This window comes from Microcebus murinus, chromosome 24 (genome assembly GCF_040939455.1).
Source record: "Microcebus murinus isolate Inina chromosome 24, M.murinus_Inina_mat1.0, whole genome shotgun sequence".
In the NCBI taxonomy this organism is placed as follows: Eukaryota; Metazoa; Chordata; class Mammalia; order Primates; family Cheirogaleidae; genus Microcebus; species Microcebus murinus.
Window position 1 is genome coordinate 30,861,877 of NC_134127.1, and position 19,740 is coordinate 30,881,616.

At 63.7% G+C, this 19,740-nt stretch overlaps 2 pseudogenes; both read left to right on the plus strand.

Annotated features, from left to right (window-relative positions):
* Window positions 1-1,335: 1,335 nt before the first annotated feature.
* On the plus strand, window positions 1,336-1,456 carry LOC142864267 (uncharacterized; annotated as a pseudogene).
* Window positions 1,457-4,844: 3,388 nt separating this feature from the next.
* Window positions 4,845-4,965, plus strand: LOC142864268 (uncharacterized; annotated as a pseudogene).
* The last annotated feature ends 14,775 nt before the right edge of the window (window positions 4,966-19,740 follow it).

Below are 19,740 nucleotides of genomic sequence, written 5' to 3' on the forward strand. Positions count from 1 at the left end.
CTGCGGGTGACTTCTTAAAGTCTGGCCCCTGGATGGAGGGGCACCAGGAGTAGAGGAGCCGGAAGCGGAAGGGGGTGCCCATGCGAGGGGACATTTTCAGGCCAAGTCCCAGCTTCAGCCGGATCCTCCTGGGAACCCCGGGGTGTACATCACACCCCCTGGTTGTCCCGCTCTGAGACAAGGAGCCGCCGGGCTTTGCATTCCCACTGCAGCCAGTCGTGGGCTGAGGACACCTGGGGCGTTGGGAACTCCCTGGCTTCTCTTTGGATTACCATTTGGAGCTGCTTGGGAATTGTGCCGCCACACACACCCGAGTGCAGGTGTCTTCTGCACAGACTGCGGGCCTCGCTCTTCCGAATGCCACTGGCTCGCCACCCACCCACGGGTGAACCTGGTCAGGGTACTTTCTCTAAGGAGCAGACTCTGATCTGGGCGGGCTACCCGTGTTTCTGTTTGCTCGTTTCTTTCTTCCATTTCGGGAAAGGCTTCCTTGCTGGGTGTGGAAATCTCCTATGCCTTTCCTCGCCTATTCTGTCAGCTTCCAAATTCTCTTTCAGTTGCCACCCTCACAGATGGATTAGGAAACTCTTTTCGGTGCATTCATTAGTGAAATGACCTCAAGGAAGCTCGAATCGAATGTCTAATCGCCGACTTTTAGCAAGCCCACACCCGAGGGTGGTTGGGGTCCAATCCAGCCCCGGGCCAGGCCCAGGCCCCTTGGACTGGGCCACAGGAGGACACAGAGCAGGGTCCCGGCAACCACGGTAGCGGTGCCGGCAGTTCTCCAAGGGCTTGGGGGTTTTCCAGAGGTGGGAGATGGAGGGGACTGATCTCTTCAGCGCCCCCCAAACCACCTCGCCCCACCGCAGCCATGGGACACATCCCGAGAGACGCCCCTACACTCGCTCCCCTCCCCCATGCGCTGTGCCCCAGCCCTGGCCCTGGGGAATAGGCGGCAGCCCGCCCACCCACAGGGCGGGGGGCGCAGCTGAAAGGGGTTGTGCGGGAGGGCGGCCCCTGGCTGGGGTCAAAGGGTGAGCGCGCGTGCGCAGTCAGCAGCGGCGCCCTGGGGGTGGGGGCGGGTAGGTGAAGGAGGCGAGGTGAGGAGAGGAGGGGGGCTGGAAGGTTTCCACCTTGGCAGGTCCAGCCGTGGAGGCGCATCGTGTGTGTGCGTGTGTGTGTGTGTGTGTGTGTGTGTGTGTGTGTGTGTGTGTGGACAGCCCCCCACCCCACCCCACCCCACCCCGCCCCGTCCCTCACCTCAGTCGGGTCAGCGCTATCGCGGGGAAGCGCGGTGAGGCTGGCTTCTTGAGCGGGGCAGGGGCGCCCTCCGCCGTCTAGGGCCACACCACCCCGAACGCGCCCCGTCTCGTCTGATCTCCGAAGCTAAGCAGCGTCGGGCCTGGCTAGTACTTGGATGGGAGACCGCCTGGGCATCCCGGGGGTGCCGTAGGCTTTATCACCCCCACCCTCAGCGCCCGCCGCGGTGCCTGCCTGCCGCCCCAGCCCGCACCGTTGGGCCTCCTTCTTGTCCCAAGCTGCGACACCGCCGCCACGCGGCAGCATGCGTGGCATCTGGCAGCATGCGTGGCATCTGGACTGTCAGGTCTCAGACCAAAGGTCTGGTCTGTGGGAACCGACACGCTGGAGGAAAACTCGAGAGTCTGAGAGGGGAGGGAGCTCCGGAAGGATTCCAGGATGTCATTTTGAGCGAGTATGTCAGCAGAACTCGTCCCGTTGCTTTTGGGGTTCTGTGGGCTACACGTAGGAATCTCTGGTGGTGGCACTGGAGGTTGGGGGATCCGGAGTCACACCCAGACCTGCTCGACAGGCCTCCTTTTACTTTTCTTTTCGGATTCATTTTCTTAGAAAGTGTCTCTTATCTCTATATTGCATTTTCTTCTCTCTCTCTTTTCAAGCAGATGATGGGAGTACAAGTATTGAGGTGACATGTGTTGCCCGTGCCCCCCTCCCCCCTGTTTCCTTATTTATTTCTCATTTTCTCCCAGCGGATTGTGGGGGTACCAATGTTCAGGTCGGGTGCATTGCTCTTTCCCCGCCTCCCCCCTCGGGGCAGAGCTTCAAGTGCGCCCATCCCCCAGTCGGTGCGCACCCACCCCCTCCCTAATGGATGTGTATGCCCACCCCCTCCCCACGCCCGCCCGACACCCACCCGATGAAGGTGATTCCTCTGTGTCCACTTAGATGTCCATCCGTTCCTACCAATTTGCCGGTGAGCGCGCGCACGCGGTGCTCCTGTGTCCATGCTTGGGATACCTGGCCTACTGGAACGGGTTCCAGCTCTGGGCAGGAGAGCACGAGAGGCGCCCTCTCACCGCTGCTCCTCACAGCCGAGTAGCACTCCGTGGTGTCCACGCGCCACATGTTATTAATGCACTCCTGGATGGATGGGCACTCGGGTCGCTTCCACATCTTTGCGATTGTGAATTGTGCCCTAACTGTCACCCTACCCCTTACCCAGCCCGACTCCTCTGCCCCTGCCTGACGCGCTCCTCCCCCGCCAGGCCCGTCACTGTCCTCGGCCCCTGCCCCTGCCTGACCGGCTCCTTCCCGCCCGGCCCACCACCCGGGCCACTGCCTGACTCAGCTCCTCCCCGGCCAGGCCCGTCGCTGTCCTGGGCCCCTGCCTGACCGGCTCCTTCCCGCCCGGCCTGTCACCATCCTCGGCCCCTGCCTGACACGCTCCTCCCCGCCCGTCACCGTCCTCGGCCCCTGCCTGACCGGCCCCTCCGTCGCCTGGGCCTTCCAGGGGCTTGGTGTGGACGCTGATTCCAGGAAGCCCTCCAGGAACCCGGCAGCAGGGCGGCCGCAGCAGTCTGGCACAGGCATGGCTAAGTCGCCTGCCGGGGACGTGCCCCCGCTGTGCCGCGGGGGCCCAGCCTGGTGTCTTCCCTGAGGCCCTGGGGCTGCCGCTCCCCGCAAGGGGAGAGCCGCGGAGGTGGGGACCGCCTCCTGATGGGGACGTCCACGCAGCTCTCCACGTCGGATTCCGGGGCTCTCTGTCCTGCCTGACGGCCCAGCTGGCCTGCGGGTCCTTAGAGTGGCAGAAACATCCTCCAACTGATATTGCGAGTCCGGTGGTTGTCTGCACTTTTGTGCTGGGCACCCCAGGGAGGCCCAGGGGCTGGCTGGACAACGCGGTCTGCTCGGGGGCTTTGGAGGAGCAACCGATGCCCTTTGGATTTTGGTAGCAGCGTCCGAGGTGTCTCTGAGCCCTGCGCCATGTCGGGGAGGAGGTGGGAGGGGCCGCGAGACCTGCAGTCGTGTTCCCGGGGTGGCACGGCATGTGGCTTCTTCCACAGGCTGCCTGGCCTGGGCTCCCCGCACCTGGGCCTTTGGAGGACTGGCCCTGTTCTTGCCAAGGCTTCCTGCAGGGACCCGGAGCTGGGAGGTTGCGTCTCCCAGCCCTGGGTCGGGCAGAGCCCCAGCGGGCCATGCCCACAACCTCTCTCAGCACGGGTCCCCCAGAAGGCTCCTTTGGGACCAGGATTCTCCTGCGGGTGACTTCTTAAAGTCTGGCCCCTGGATGGAGGGGCACCAGGAGTAGAGGAGCCGGAAGCGGAAGGGGGTGCCCATGCGAGGGGACATTTTCAGGCCAAGTCCCAGCTTCAGCCGGATCCTCCTGGGAACCCCGGGGTGTACATCACACCCCCTGGTTGTCCCGCTCTGAGACAAGGAGCCGCCGGGCTTCGCATTCCCACTGCAGCCAGTCGTGGGCTGAGGACACCTGGGGCGTTGGGAACTCCCTGGCTTCTCTTTGGATTACCATTTGGAGCTGCTTGGGAATTGTGCCGCCACACACACCCGAGTGCAGGTGTCTTCTGCACAGACTGCGGGCCTCGCTCTTCCGAATGCCACTGGCTCGCCACCCACCCACGGGTGAACCTGGTCAGGGTACTTTCTCTAAGGAGCAGACTCTGATCCGGGCGGGCTACCCGTGTTTCTGTTTGCTCGTTTCTTTCTTCCATTTCGGGAAAGGCTTCCTTGCTGGGTGTGGAAATCTCCTATGCCTTTCCTCGCCTATTCTGTCAGCTTCCAAATTCTCTTTCAGTTGCCACCCTCACAGATGGATTAGGAAACTCTTTTCGGTGCATTCATTAGTGAAATGACCTCAAGGAAGCTCGAATCGAATGTCTAATCGCCGACTTTTAGCAAGCCCACACCCGAGGGTGGTTGGGGTCCAATCCAGCCCCGGGCCAGGCCCAGGCCCCTTGGACTGGGCCACAGGAGGACACAGAGCAGGGTCCCGGCAACCACGGTAGCGGTGCCGGCAGTTCTCCAAGGGCTTGGGGGTTTTCCAGAGGTGGGAGATGGAGGGGACTGATCTCTTCAGCGCCCCCCAAACCACCTCGCCCCACCGCAGCCATGGGACACATCCCGAGAGACGCCCCTACACTCGCTCCCCTCCCCCATGCGCTGTGCCCCAGCCCTGGCCCTGGGGAATAGGCGGCAGCCCGCCCACCCACAGGGCGGGGGGCGCAGCTGAAAGGGGTTGTGCGGGAGGGCGGCCCCTGGCTGGGGTCAAAGGGTGAGCGCGCGTGCGCAGTCAGCAGCGGCGCCCTGGGGGTGGGGGCGGGTAGGTGAAGGAGGCGAGGTGAGGAGAGGAGGGGGGCTGGAAGGTTTCCACCTTGGCAGGTCCAGCCGTGGAGGCGCATCGTGTGTGTGCGTGTGTGTGTGTGTGTGTGTGTGTGTGTGTGTGTGTGGACAGCCCCCCACCCCACCCCACCCCACCCCGCCCCGTCCCTCACCTCAGTCGGGTCAGCGCTATCGCGGGGAAGCGCGGTGAGGCTGGCTTCTTGAGCGGGGCAGGGGCGCCCTCCGCCGTCTAGGGCCACACCACCCCGAACGCGCCCCGTCTCGTCTGATCTCCGAAGCTAAGCAGCGTCGGGCCTGGCTAGTACTTGGATGGGAGACCGCCTGGGCATCCCGGGGGTGCCGTAGGCTTTATCACCCCCACCCTCAGCGCCCGCCGCGGTGCCTGCCTGCCGCCCCAGCCCGCACCGTTGGGCCTCCTTCTTGTCCCAAGCTGCGACACCGCCGCCACGCGGCAGCATGCGTGGCATCTGGCAGCATGCGTGGCATCTGGACTGTCAGGTCTCAGACCAAAGGTCTGGTCTGTGGGAACCGACACGCTGGAGGAAAACTCGAGAGTCTGAGAGGGGAGGGAGCTCCGGAAGGATTCCAGGATGTCATTTTGAGCGAGTATGTCAGCAGAACTCGTCCCGTTGCTTTTGGGGTTCTGTGGGCTACACGTAGGAATCTCTGGTGGTGGCACTGGAGGTTGGGGGATCCGGAGTCACACCCAGACCTGCTCGACAGGCCTCCTTTTACTTTTCTTTTCGGATTCATTTTCTTAGAAAGTGTCTCTTATCTCTATATTGCATTTTCTTCTCTCTCTCTTTTCAAGCAGATGATGGGAGTACAAGTATTGAGGTGACATGTGTTGCCCGTGCCCCCCTCCCCCCTGTTTCCTTATTTATTTCTCATTTTCTCCCAGCGGATTGTGGGGGTACCAATGTTCAGGTCGGGTGCATTGCTCTTTCCCCGCCTCCCCCCTCGGGGCAGAGCTTCAAGTGCGCCCATCCCCCAGTCGGTGCGCACCCACCCCCTCCCTAATGGATGTGTATGCCCACCCCCTCCCCACGCCCGCCCGACACCCACCCGATGAAGGTGATTCCTCTGTGTCCACTTAGGTGTCCATCCGTTCCTACCAATTTGCCGGTGAGCGCGCGCACGCGGTGCTCGTGTGTCCGTTCTTGGGATACCTGGCCTACTGGAACGGGTTCCAGCTCTGGGCAGGAGAGCACGAGAGGCGCCCTCTCACCGCTGCTCCTCACAGCCGAGTAGCACTCCGTGGTGTCCACGCGCCACATGTTATTAATGCACTCCTGGATGGATGGGCACTCGGGTCGCTTCCACATCTTTGCGATTGTGAATTGTGCCCTAACTGTCACCCTACCCCTTACCCAGCCCGACTCCTCTGCCCCTGCCTGACGCGCTCCTCCCCCGCCAGGCCCGTCACTGTCCTCGGCCCCTGCCCCTGCCTGACCGGCTCCTTCCCGCCCGGCCCACCACCCGGGCCACTGCCTGACTCAGCTCCTCCCCGGCCAGGCCCGTCGCTGTCCTGGGCCCCTGCCTGACCGGCTCCTTCCCGCCCGGCCTGTCACCGTCCTCGGCCCCTGCCTGACACGCTCCTCCCCGCCCGTCACCGTCCTCGGCCCCTGCCTGACCGGCCCCTCCGTCGCCTGGGCCTTCCAGGGGCTTGGTGTGGACGCTGATTCCAGGAAGCCCTCCAGGAACCCGGCAGCAGGGCGGCCGCAGCAGTCTGGCACAGGCATGGCTAAGTCGCCTGCCGGGGACGTGCCCCCGCTGTGCCGCGGGGGCCCAGCCTGGTGTCTTCCCTGAGGCCCTGGGGCTGCCGCTCCCCGCAAGGGGAGAGCCGCGGAGGTGGGGACCGCCTCCTGATGGGGACGTCCACGCAGCTCTCCACGTCGGATTCCGGGGCTCTCTGTCCTGCCTGAAGGCCCAGCTGGCCTGCGGGTCCTTAGAGTGGCAGAAACATCCTCCAACTGATATTGCGAGTCCGGTGGTTGTCTGCACTTTTGTGCTGGGCACCCCAGGGAGGCCCAGGGGCTGGCTGGACAACGCGGTCTGCTCGGGGGCTTTGGAGGAGCAACCGATGCCCTTTGGATTTTGGTAGCAGCGTCCGAGGTGTCTCTGAGCCCTGCGCCATGTCGGGGAGGAGGTGGGAGGGGCCGCGAGACCTGCAGTCGTGTTCCCGGGGTGGCACGGCATGTGGCTTCTTCCACAGGCTGCCTGGCCTGGGCTCCCCGCACCTGGGCCTTTGGAGGACTGGCCCTGTTCTTGCCAAGGCTTCCTGCAGGGACCCGGAGCTGGGAGGTTGCGTCTCCCAGCCCTGGGTCGGGCAGAGCCCCAGCGGGCCATGCCCACAACCTCTCTCAGCACGGGTCCCCCAGAAGGCTCCTTTGGGACCAGGATTCTCCTGCGGGTGACTTCTTAAAGTCTGGCCCCTGGATGGAGGGGCACCAGGAGTAGAGGAGCCGGAAGCGGAAGGGGGTGCCCATGCGAGGGGACATTTTCAGGCCAAGTCCCAGCTTCAGCCGGATCCTCCTGGGAACCCCGGGGTGTACATCACACCCCCTGGTTGTCCCGCTCTGAGACAAGGAGCCGCCGGGCTTCGCATTCCCACTGCAGCCAGTCGTGGGCTGAGGACACCTGGGGCGTTGGGAACTCCCTGGCTTCTCTTAGGATTACCATTTGGAGCTGCTTGGGAATTGTGCCGCCACACACACCCGAGTGCAGGTGTCTTCTGCACAGACTGCGGGCCTCGCTCTTCCGAATGCCACTGGCTCGCCACCCACCCACGGGTGAACCTGGTCAGGGTACTTTCTCTAAGGAGCAGACTCTGATCCGGGCGGGCTACCCGTGTTTCTGTTTGCTCGTTTCTTTCTTCCATTTCGGGAAAGGCTTCCTTGCTGGGTGTGGAAATCTCCTATGCCTTTCCTCGCCTATTCTGTCAGCTTCCAAATTCTCTTTCAGTTGCCACCCTCACAGATGGATTAGGAAACTCTTTTCGGTGCATTCATTAGTGAAATGACCTCAAGGAAGCTCGAATCGAATGTCTAATCGCCGACTTTTAGCAAGCCCACACCCGAGGGTGGTTGGGGTCCAATCCAGCCCCGGGCCAGGCCCAGGCCCCTTGGACTGGGCCACAGGAGGACACAGAGCAGGGTCCCGGCAACCACGGTAGCGGTGCCGGCAGTTCTCCAAGGGCTTGGGGGTTTTCCAGAGGTGGGAGATGGAGGGGACTGATCTCTTCAGCGCCCCCCAAACCACCTCGCCCCACCGCAGCCATGGGACACATCCCGAGAGACGCCCCTACACTCGCTCCCCTCCCCCATGCGCTGTGCCCCAGCCCTGGCCCTGGGGAATAGGCGGCAGCCCGCCCACCCACAGGGCGGGGGGCGCAGCTGAAAGGGGTTGTGCGGGAGGGCGGCCCCTGGCTGGGGTCAAAGGGTGAGCGCGCGTGCGCAGTCAGCAGCGGCGCCCTGGGGGTGGGGGCGGGTAGGTGAAGGAGGCGAGGTGAGGAGAGGAGGGGGGCTGGAAGGTTTCCACCTTGGCAGGTCCAGCCGTGGAGGCGCATCGTGTGTGTGCGTGTGTGTGTGTGTGTGTGTGTGTGTGTGTGTGGACAGCCCCCCACCCCATCCCACCCCACCCCGCCCCGTCCCTCACCTCAGTCGGGTCAGCGCTATCGCGGGGAAGCGCGGTGAGGCTGGCTTCTTGAGCGGGGCAGGGGCGCCCTCCGCCGTCTAGGGCCACACCACCCCGAACGCGCCCCGTCTCGTCTGATCTCCGAAGCTAAGCAGCGTCGGGCCTGGCTAGTACTTGGATGGGAGACCGCCTGGGCATCCCGGGGGGTGCCGTAGGCTTTATCACCCCCACCCTCAGCGCCCGCCGCGGTGCCTGCCGCCCCAGCCCGCACCGTTGGGCCTCCTTCTTGTCCCAAGCTGCGACACCGCCGCCACGCGGCAGCATGCGTGGCATCTGGCAGCATGCGTGGCATCTGGACTGTCAGGTCTCAGACCAAAGGTCTGGTCTGTGGGAACCGACACGCTGGAGGAAAACTCGAGAGTCTGAGAGGGGAGGGAGCTCCGGAAGGATTCCAGGATGTCATTTTGAGCGAGTATGTCAGCAGAACTCGTCCCGTTGCTTTTGGGGTTCTGTGGGCTACACGTAGGAATCTCTGGTGGTGGCACTGGAGGTTGGGGGATCCGGAGTCACACCCAGACCTGCTCGACAGGCCTCCTTTTACTTTTCTTTTCGGATTCATTTTCTTAGAAAGTGTCTCTTATCTCTATATTGCATTTTCTTCTCTCTCTCTTTTCAAGCAGATGATGGGAGTACAAGTATTGAGGTGACATGTGTTGCCCGTGCCCCCCTCCCCCCTGTTTCCTTATTTATTTCTCATTTTCTCCCAGCGGATTGTGGGGGTACCAATGTTCAGGTCGGGTGCATTGCTCTTTCCCCGCCTCCCCCCTCGGGGCAGAGCTTCAAGTGCGCCCATCCCCCAGTCGGTGCGCACCCACCCCCTCCCTAATGGATGTGTATGCCCACCCCCTCCCCACGCCCGCCCGACACCCACCCGATGAAGGTGATTCCTCTGTGTCCACTTAGGTGTCCATCCGTTCCTACCAATTTGCCGGTGAGCGCGCGCACGCGGTGCTCGTGTGTCCGTTCTTGGGATACCTGGCCTACTGGAACGGGTTCCAGCTCTGGGCAGGAGAGCACGAGAGGCGCCCTCTCACCGCTGCTCCTCACAGCCGAGTAGCACTCCGTGGTGTCCACGCGCCACATGTTATTAATGCACTCCTGGATGGATGGGCACTCGGGTCGCTTCCACATCTTTGCGATTGTGAATTGTGCCCTAACTGTCACCCTACCCCTTACCCAGCCCGACTCCTCTGCCCCTGCCTGACGCGCTCCTCCCCCGCCAGGCCCGTCACTGTCCTCGGCCCCTGCCCCTGCCTGACCGGCTCCTTCCCGCCCGGCCCACCACCCGGGCCACTGCCTGACTCAGCTCCTCCCCGGCCAGGCCCGTCGCTGTCCTGGGCCCCTGCCTGACCGGCTCCTTCCCGCCCGGCCTGTCACCGTCCTCGGCCCCTGCCTGACACGCTCCTCCCCGCCCGTCACCGTCCTCGGCCCCTGCCTGACCGGCCCCTCCGTCGCCTGGGCCTTCCAGGGGCTTGGTGTGGACGCTGATTCCAGGAAGCCCTCCAGGAACCCGGCAGCAGGGCGGCCGCAGCAGTCTGGCACAGGCATGGCTAAGTCGCCTGCCGGGGACGTGCCCCCGCTGTGCCGCGGGGGCCCAGCCTGGTGTCTTCCCTGAGGCCCTGGGGCTGCCGCTCCCCGCAAGGGGAGAGCCGCGGAGGTGGGGACCGCCTCCTGATGGGGACGTCCACGCAGCTCTCCACGTCGGATTCCGGGGCTCTCTGTCCTGCCTGAAGGCCCAGCTGGCCTGCGGGTCCTTAGAGTGGCAGAAACATCCTCCAACTGATATTGCGAGTCCGGTGGTTGTCTGCACTTTTGTGCTGGGCACCCCAGGGAGGCCCAGGGGCTGGCTGGACAACGCGGTCTGCTCGGGGGCTTTGGAGGAGCAACCGATGCCCTTTGGATTTTGGTAGCAGCGTCCGAGGTGTCTCTGAGCCCTGCGCCATGTCGGGGAGGAGGTGGGAGGGGCCGCGAGACCTGCAGTCGTGTTCCCGGGGTGGCACGGCATGTGGCTTCTTCCACAGGCTGCCTGGCCTGGGCTCCCCGCACCTGGGCCTTTGGAGGACTGGCCCTGTTCTTGCCAAGGCTTCCTGCAGGGACCCGGAGCTGGGAGGTTGCGTCTCCCAGCCCTGGGTCGGGCAGAGCCCCAGCGGGCCATGCCCACAACCTCTCTCAGCACGGGTCCCCCAGAAGGCTCCTTTGGGACCAGGATTCTCCTGCGGGTGACTTCTTAAAGTCTGGCCCCTGGATGGAGGGGCACCAGGAGTAGAGGAGCCGGAAGCGGAAGGGGGTGCCCATGCGAGGGGACATTTTCAGGCCAAGTCCCAGCTTCAGCCGGATCCTCCTGGGAACCCCGGGGTGTACATCACACCCCCTGGTTGTCCCGCTCTGAGACAAGGAGCCGCCGGGCTTCGCATTCCCACTGCAGCCAGTCGTGGGCTGAGGACACCTGGGGCGTTGGGAACTCCCTGGCTTCTCTTTGGATTACCATTTGGAGCTGCTTGGGAATTGTGCCGCCACACACACCCGAGTGCAGGTGTCTTCTGCACAGACTGCGGGCCTCGCTCTTCCGAATGCCACTGGCTCGCCACCCACCCACGGGTGGACCTGGTCAGGGTACTTTCTCTAAGGAGCAGACTCTGATCCGGGCGGGCTACCCGTGTTTCTGTTTGCTCGTTTCTTTCTTCCATTTCGGGAAAGGCTTCCTTGCTGGGTGTGGAAATCTCCTATGCCTTTCCTCGCCTATTCTGTCAGCTTCCAAATTCTCTTTCAGTTGCCACCCTCACAGATGGATTAGGAAACTCTTTTCGGTGCATTCATTAGTGAAATGACCTCAAGGAAGCTCGAATCGAATGTCTAATCGCCGACTTTTAGCAAGCCCACACCCGAGGGTGGTTGGGGTCCAATCCAGCCCCGGGCCAGGCCCAGGCCCCTTGGACTGGGCCACAGGAGGACACAGAGCAGGGTCCCGGCAACCACGGTAGCGGTGCCGGCAGTTCTCCAAGGGCTTGGGGGTTTTCCAGAGGTGGGAGATGGAGGGGACTGATCTCTTCAGCGCCCCCCAAACCACCTCGCCCCACCGCAGCCATGGGACACATCCCGAGAGACGCCCCTACACTCGCTCCCCTCCCCCATGCGCTGTGCCCCAGCCCTGGCCCTGGGGAATAGGCGGCAGCCCGCCCACCCACAGGGCGGGGGGCGCAGCTGAAAGGGGTTGTGCGGGAGGGCGGCCCCTGGCTGGGGTCAAAGGGTGAGCGCGCGTGCGCAGTCAGCAGCGGCGCCCTGGGGGTGGGGGCGGGTAGGTGAAGGAGGCGAGGTGAGGAGAGGAGGGGGGCTGGAAGGTTTCCACCTTGGCAGGTCCAGCCGTGGAGGCGCATCGTGTGTGTGCGTGTGTGTGTGTGTGTGTGTGTGTGTGTGTGGACAGCCCCCCACCCCACCCCACCCCACCCCGCCCCGTCCCTCACCTCAGTCGGGTCAGCGCTATCGCGGGGAAGCGCGGTGAGGCTGGCTTCTTGAGCGGGGCAGGGGCGCCCTCCGCCGTCTAGGGCCACACCACCCCGAACGCGCCCCGTCTCGTCTGATCTCCGAAGCTAAGCAGCGTCGGGCCTGGCTAGTACTTGGATGGGAGACCGCCTGGGCATCCCGGGGGGTGCCGTAGGCTTTATCACCCCCACCCTCAGCGCCCGCCGCGGTGCCTGCCGCCCCAGCCCGCACCGTTGGGCCTCCTTCTTGTCCCAAGCTGCGACACCGCCGCCACGCGGCAGCATGCGTGGCATCTGGCAGCATGCGTGGCATCTGGACTGTCAGGTCTCAGACCAAAGGTCTGGTCTGTGGGAACCGACACGCTGGAGGAAAACTCGAGAGTCTGAGAGGGGAGGGAGCTCCGGAAGGATTCCAGGATGTCATTTTGAGCGAGTATGTCAGCAGAACTCGTCCCGTTGCTTTTGGGGTTCTGTGGGCTACACGTAGGAATCTCTGGTGGTGGCACTGGAGGTTGGGGGATCCGGAGTCACACCCAGACCTGCTCGACAGGCCTCCTTTTACTTTTCTTTTCGGATTCATTTTCTTAGAAAGTGTCTCTTATCTCTATATTGCATTTTCTTCTCTCTCTCTTTTCAAGCAGATGATGGGAGTACAAGTATTGAGGTGACATGTGTTGCCCGTGCCCCCCTCCCCCCTGTTTCCTTATTTATTTCTCATTTTCTCCCAGCGGATTGTGGGGGTACCAATGTTCAGGTCGGGTGCATTGCTCTTTCCCCGCCTCCCCCCTCGGGACAGAGCTTCAAGTGCGCCCATCCCCCAGTCGGTGCGCACCCACCCCCTCCCTAATGGATGTGTATGCCCACCCCCTCCCCACGCCCGCCCGACACCCACCCGATGAAGGTGATTCCTCTGTGTCCACTTAGGTGTCCATCCGTTCCTACCAATTTGCCGGTGAGCGCGCGCACGTGGTGCTCCTGTGTCCATGCTTGGGATACCTGGCCTACTGGAACGGGTTCCAGCTCTGGGCAGGAGAGCACGAGAGGCGCCCTCTCACCGCTGCTCCTCACAGCCGAGTAGCACTCCGTGGTGTCCACGCGCCACATGTTATTAATGCACTCCTGGATGGATGGGCACTCGGGTCGCTTCCACATCTTTGCGATTGTGAATTGTGCCCTAACTGTCACCCTACCCCTTACCCAGCCCGACCCCTCTGCCCCTGCCTGACGCGCTCCTCCCCCGCCAGGCCCGTCACTGTCCTCGGCCCCTGCCCCTGCCTGACCGGCTCCTTCCCGCCCGGCCCACCACCCGGGCCACTGCCTGACTCAGCTCCTCCCCGGCCAGGCCCGTCGCTGTCCTGGGCCCCTGCCTGACCGGCTCCTTCCCGCCCGGCCTGTCACCGTCCTCGGCCCCTGCCTGACACGCTCCTCCCCGCCCGTCACCGTCCTCGGCCCCTGCCTGACCGGCCCCTCCGTCGCCTGGGCCTTCCAGGGGCTTGGTGTGGACGCTGATTCCAGGAAGCCCTCCAGGAACCCGGCAGCAGGGCGGCCGCAGCAGTCTGGCACAGGCATGGCTAAGTCGCCTGCCGGGGACCTGCCCCCGCTGTGCCGCGGGGGCCCAGCCTGGTGTCTTCCCTGAGGCCCTGGGGCTGCCGCTCCCCGCAAGGGGAGAGCCGCGGAGGTGGGGACCGCCTCCTGATGGGGACGTCCACGCAGCTCTCCACGTCGGATTCCGGGGCTCTCTGTCCTGCCTGAAGGCCCAGCTGGCCTGCGGGTCCTTAGAGTGGCAGAAACATCCTCCAACTGATATTGCGAGTCCGGTGGTTGTCTGCACTTTTGTGCTGGGCACCCCAGGGAGGCCCAGGGGCTGGCTGGACAACGCGGTCTGCTCGGGGGCTTTGGAGGAGCAACCGATGCCCTTTGGATTTTGGTAGCAGCGTCCGAGGTGTCTCTGAGCCCTGCGCCATGTCGGGGAGGAGGTGGGAGGGGCCGCGAGACCTGCAGTCGTGTTCCCGGGGTGGCACGGCATGTGGCTTCTTCCACAGGCTGCCTGGCCTGGGCTCCCCGCACCTGGGCCTTTGGAGGACTGGCCCTGTTCTTGCCAAGGCTTCCTGCAGGGACCCGGAGCTGGGAGGTTGCGTCTCCCAGCCCTGGGTCGGGCAGAGCCCCAGCGGGCCATGCCCACAACCTCTCTCAGCACGGGTCCCCCAGAAGGCTCCTTTGGGACCAGGATTCTCCTGCGGGTGACTTCTTAAAGTCTGGCCCCTGGATGGAGGGGCACCAGGAGTAGAGGAGCCGGAAGCGGAAGGGGGTGCCCATGCGAGGGGACATTTTCAGGCCAAGTCCCAGCTTCAGCCGGATCCTCCTGGGAACCCCGGGGTGTACATCACACCCCCTGGTTGTCCCGCTCTGAGACAAGGAGCCGCCGGGCTTCGCATTCCCACTGCAGCCAGTCGTGGGCTGAGGACACCTGGGGCGTTGGGAACTCCCTGGCTTCTCTTTGGATTACCATTTGGAGCTGCTTGGGAATTGTGCCGCCACACACACCCGAGTGCAGGTGTCTTCTGCACAGACTGCGGGCCTCGCTCTTCCGAATGCCACTGGCTCGCCACCCACCCACGGGTGAACCTGGTCAGGGTACTTTCTCTAAGGAGCAGACTCTGATCCGGGCGGGCTACCCGTGTTTCTGTTTGCTCGTTTCTTTCTTCCATTTCGGGAAAGGCTTCCTTGCTGGGTGTGGAAATCTCCTATGCCTTTCCTCGCCTATTCTGTCAGCTTCCAAATTCTCTTTCAGTTGCCACCCTCACAGATGGATTAGGAAACTCTTTTCGGTGCATTCATTAGTGAAATGACCTCAAGGAAGCTCGAATCGAATGTCTAATCGCCGACTTTTAGCAAGCCCACACCCGAGGGTGGTTGGGGTCCAATCCAGCCCCGGGCCAGGCCCAGGCCCCTTGGACTGGGCCACAGGAGGACACAGAGCAGGGTCCCGGCAACCACGGTAGCGGTGCCGGCAGTTCTCCAAGGGCTTGGGGGTTTTCCAGAGGTGGGAGATGGAGGGGACTGATCTCTTCAGCGCCCCCCAAACCACCTCGCCCCACCGCAGCCATGGGACACATCCCGAGAGACGCCCCTACACTCGCTCCCCTCCCCCATGCGCTGTGCCCCAGCCCTGGCCCTGGGGAATAGGCGGCAGCCCGCCCACCCACAGGGCGGGGGGCGCAGCTGAAAGGGGTTGTGCGGGAGGGCGGCCCCTGGCTGGGGTCAAAGGGCGAGCGCGCGTGCGCAGTCAGCAGCGGCGCCCTGGGGGTGGGGGCGGGTAGGTGAAGGAGGCGAGGTGAGGAGAGGAGGGGGGCTGGAAGGTTTCCACCTTGGCAGGTCCAGCCGTGGAGGCGCATCGTGTGTGTGCGTGTGTGTGTGTGTGTGTGTGTGTGTGTGTGGACAGCCCCCCACCCCACCCCACCCCACCCCGCCCCGTCCCTCACCTCAGTCGGGTCAGCGCTATCGCGGGGAAGCGCGGTGAGGCTGGCTTCTTGAGCGGGGCAGGGGCGCCCTCCGCCGTCTAGGGCCACACCACCCCGAACGCGCCCCGTCTCGTCTGATCTCCGAAGCTAAGCAGCGTCGGGCCTGGCTAGTACTTGGATGGGAGACCGCCTGGGCATCCCGGGGGGTGCCGTAGGCTTTATCACCCCCACCCTCAGCGCCCGCCGCGGTGCCTGCCGCCCCAGCCCGCACCGTTGGGCCTCCTTCTTGTCCCAAGCTGCGACACCGCCGCCACGCGGCAGCATGCGTGGCATCTGGCAGCATGCGTGGCATCTGGACTGTCAGGTCTCAGACCAAAGGTCTGGTCTGTGGGAACCGACACGCTGGAGGAAAACTCGAGAGTCTGAGAGGGGAGGGAGCTCCGGAAGGATTCCAGGATGTCATTTTGAGCGAGTATGTCAGCAGAACTCGTCCCGTTGCTTTTGGGGTTCTGTGGGCTACACGTAGGAATCTCTGGTGGTGGCACTGGAGGTTGGGGGATCCGGAGTCACACCCAGACCTGCTCGACAGGCCTCCTTTTACTTTTCTTTTCGGATTCATTTTCTTAGAAAGTGTCTCTTATCTCTATATTGCATTTTCTTCTCTCTCTCTTTTCAAGCAGATGATGGGAGTACAAGTATTGAGGTGACATGTGTTGCCCGTGCCCCCCTCCCCCCTGTTTCCTTATTTATTTCTCATTTTCTCCCAGCGGATTGTGGGGGTACCAATGTTCAGGTCGGGTGCATTGCTCTTTCCCCGCCTCCCCCCTCGGGACAGAGCTTCAAGTGCGCCCATCCCCCAGTCGGTGCGCACCCACCCCCTCCCTAATGGATGTGTATGCCCACCCCCTCCCCACGCCCGCCCGACACCCACCCGATGAAGGTGATTCCTCTGTGTCCACTTAGGTGTCCATCCGTTCCTACCAATTTGCCGGTGAGCGCGCGCACGTGGTGCTCCTGTGTCCATGCTTGGGATACCTGGCCTACTGGAACGGGTTCCAGCTCTGGGCAGGAGAGCACGAGAGGCGCCCTCTCACCGCTGCTCCTCACAGCCGAGTAGCACTCCGTGGTGTCCACGCGCCACATGTTATTAATGCACTCCTGGATGGATGGGCACTCGGGTCGCTTCCACATCTTTGCGATTGTGAATTGTGCCCTAACTGTCACCCTACCCCTTACCCAGCCCGACTCCTCTGCCCCTGCCTGACGCGCTCCTCCCCCGCCAGGCCCGTCACTGTCCTCGGCCCCTGCCCCTGCCTGACCGGCTCCTTCCCGCCCGGCCCACCACCCGGGCCACTGCCTGACTCAGCTCCTCCCCGGCCAGGCCCGTCGCTGTCCTGGGCCCCTGCCTGACCGGCTCCTTCCCGCCCGGCCTGTCACCGTCCTCGGCCCCTGCCTGACACGCTCCTCCCCGCCCGTCACCGTCCTCGGCCCCTGCCTGACCGGCCCCTCCGTCGCCTGGGCCTTCCAGGGGCTTGGTGTGGACGCTGATTCCAGGAAGCCCTCCAGGAACCCGGCAGCAGGGCGGCCGCAGCAGTCTGGCACAGGCATGGCTAAGTCGCCTGCCGGGGACGTGCCCCCGCTGTGCCGCGGGGGCCCAGCCTGGTGTCTTCCCTGAGGCCCTGGGGCTGCCGCTCCCCGCAAGGGGAGAGCCGCGGAGGTGGGGACCGCCTCCTGATGGGGACGTCCACGCAGCTCTCCACGTCGGATTCCGGGGCTCTCTGTCCTGCCTGAAGGCCCAGCTGGCCTGCGGGTCCTTAGAGTGGCAGAAACATCCTCCAACTGATATTGCGAGTCCGGTGGTTGTCTGCACTTTTGTGCTGGGCACCCCAGGGAGGCCCAGGGGCTGGCTGGACAACGCGGTCTGCTCGGGGGCTTTGGAGGAGCAACCGATGCCCTTTGGATTTTGGTAGCAGCGTCCGAGGTGTCTCTGAGCCCTGCGCCATGTCGGGGAGGAGGTGGGAGGGGCCGCGAGACCTGCAGTCGTGTTCCCGGGGTGGCACGGCATGTGGCTTCTTCCACAGGCTGCCTGGCCTGGGCTCCCCGCACCTGGGCCTTTGGAGGACTGGCCCTGTTCTTGCCAAGGCTTCCTGCAGGGACCCGGAGCTGGGAGGTTGCGTCTCCCAGCCCTGGGTCGGGCAGAGCCCCAGCGGGCCATGCCCACAACCTCTCTCAGCACGGGTCCCCCAGAAGGCTCCTTTGGGACCAGGATTCTCCTGCGGGTGACTTCTTAAAGTCTGGCCCCTGGATGGAGGGGCACCAGGAGTAGAGGAGCCGGAAGCGGAAGGGGGTGCCCATGCGAGGGGACATTTTCAGGCCAAGTCCCAGCTTCAGCCGGATCCTCCTGGGAACCCCGGGGTGTACATCACACCCCCTGGTTGTCCCGCTCTGAGACAAGGAGCCGCCGGGCTTCGCATTCCCACTGCAGCCAGTCGTGGGCTGAGGACACCTGGGGCGTTGGGAACTCCCTGGCTTCTCTTTGGATTACCATTTGGAGCTGCTTGGGAATTGTGCCGCCACACACACCCGAGTGCAGGTGTCTTCTGCACAGACTGCGGGCCTCGCTCTTCCGAATGCCACTGGCTCGCCACCCACCCACGGGTGGACCTGGTCAGGGTACTTTCTCTAAGGAGCAGACTCTGATCCGGGCGGGCTACCCGTGTTTCTGTTTGCTCGTTTCTTTCTTCCATTTCGGGAAAGGCTTCCTTGCTGGGTGTGGAAATCTCCTATGCCTTTCCTCGCCTATTCTGTCAGCTTCCAAATTCTCTTTCAGTTGCCACCCTCACAGATGGATTAGGAAACTCTTTTCGGTGCATTCATTAGTGAAATGACCTCAAGGAAGCTCGAATCGAATGTCTAATCGCCGACTTTTAGCAAGCCCACACCCGAGGGTGGTTGGGGTCCAATCCAGCCCCGGGCCAGGCCCAGGCCCCTTGGACTGGGCCACAGGAGGACACAGAGCAGGGTCCCGGCAACCACGGTAGCGGTGCCGGCAGTTCTCCAAGGGCTTGGGGGTTTTCCAGAGGTGGGAGATGGAGGGGACTGATCTCTTCAGCGCCCCCCAAACCACCTCGCCCCACCGCAGCCATGGGACACATCCCGAGAGACGCCCCTACACTCGCTCCCCTCCCCCATGCGCTGTGCCCCAGCCCTGGCCCTGGGGAATAGGCGGCAGCCCGCCCACCCACAGGGCGGGGGGCGCAGCTGAAAGGGGTTGTGCGGGAGGGCGGCCCCTGGCTGGGGTCAAAGGGTGAGCGCGCGTGCGCAGTCAGCAGCGGCGCCCTGGGGGTGGGGGCGGGTAGGTGAAGGAGGCGAGGTGAGGAGAGGAGGGGGGCTGGAAGGTTTCCACCTTGGCAGGTCCAGCCGTGGAGGCGCATCGTGTGTGTGTGTGTGTGTGTGTGTGTGTGTGTGTGTGTGTGTGTGGACAGCCCCCCACCCCATCCCACCCCACCCCGCCCCGTCCCTCACCTCAGTCGGGTCAGCGCTATCGCGGGGAAGCGCGGTGAGGCTGGCTTCTTGAGCGGGGCAGGGGCGCCCTCCGCCGTCTAGGGCCACACCACCCCGAACGCGCCCCGTCTCGTCTGATCTCCGAAGCTAAGCAGCGTCGGGCCTGGCTAGTACTTGGATGGGAGACCGCCTGGGCATCCCGGGGGGTGCCGTAGGCTTTATCACCCCCACCCTCAGCGCCCGCCGCGGTGCCTGCCGCCCCAGCCCGCACCGTTGGGCCTCCTTCTTGTCCCAAGCTGCGACACCGCCGCCACGCGGCAGCATGCGTGGCATCTGGCAGCATGCGTGGCATCTGGACTGTCAGGTCTCAGACCAAAGGTCTGGTCTGTGGGAACCGACACGCTGGAGGAAAACTCGAGAGTCTGAGAGGGGAGGGAGCTCCGGAAGGATTCCAGGATGTCATTTTGAGCGAGTATGTCAGCAGAACTCGTCCCGTTGCTTTTGGGGTTCTGTGGGCTACACGTAGGAATCTCTGGTGGTGGCACTGGAGGTTGGGGGATCCGGAGTCACACCCAGACCTGCTCGACAGGCCTCCTTTTACTTTTCTTTTCGGATTCATTTTCTTAGAAAGTGTCTCTTATCTCTATATTGCATTTTCTTCTCTCTCTCTTTTCAAGCAGATGATGGGAGTACAAGTATTGAGGTGACATGTGTTGCCCGTGCCCCCCTCCCCCCTGTTTCCTTATTTATTTCTCATTTTCTCCCAGCGGATTGTGGGGGTACCAATGTTCAGGTCGGGTGCATTGCTCTTTCCCCGCCTCCCCCCTCGGGGCAGAGCTTCAAGTGCGCCCATCCCCCAGTCGGTGCGCACCCACCCCCTCCCTAATGGATGTGTATGCCCACCCCCTCCCCACGCCCGCCCGACACCCACCCGATGAAGGTGATTCCTCTGTGTCCACTTAGGTGTCCATCCGTTCCTACCA